Here is a 531-nt window from a genome sequence, read left to right as displayed (position 1 = left end):
CATAGACGGGGTGGGGGGTGGGGTGGGGGGGAGGGGTGTAGGACACACCCCCAGCCCTCCGTGAACACGGCCTGTTTACTTATCCTGCAGTCTCAGTCTGAGAGGCACCACTTCAGGACGCCTAGGCATCTGGAGGTTACAGGAGTGATCTCAGGGAACATGGGTGGGGGATGGGGAAGACGATGGCACCATCTTTTCTCTCTCCCTTGGCCTGGTAATAGCTCTTTGGTACCTCCCAGAGAGGAGGTCACATACCTGTCTGGCACCCTGAAATTTGCATCTGTTGCCAAAGGGACATCTCCAGATTGTCTGGTCTGGAGGCCAGCAAAATTTATGATTGTGGTCCCGTGGGACTGTATGTTTGCACACCTTAAAAGCTCCTGCCTGAGGGTCCAGCTCCTGGCCAGCCTGAAATTATGGACTGACTGAGATCTCTCCCTCAGGAACACTCATAGGACTTGGCACTTCTTCAACAACTGGGTCCTATTAAGAATAAATCAATGCTCCTTAGACAGTCACAAAGATTTGAGA

Source organism: Crocuta crocuta, unplaced genomic scaffold (genome assembly GCF_008692635.1).
Source record: "Crocuta crocuta isolate KB4526 unplaced genomic scaffold, BGI_CrCroc_1.0 scaffold258, whole genome shotgun sequence".
NCBI classification, from domain to species: Eukaryota; Metazoa; Chordata; class Mammalia; order Carnivora; family Hyaenidae; genus Crocuta; species Crocuta crocuta.
The sequence above is the reverse complement of the archived record's forward strand: the minus strand, read 5'-3'. Positions refer to the sequence as shown.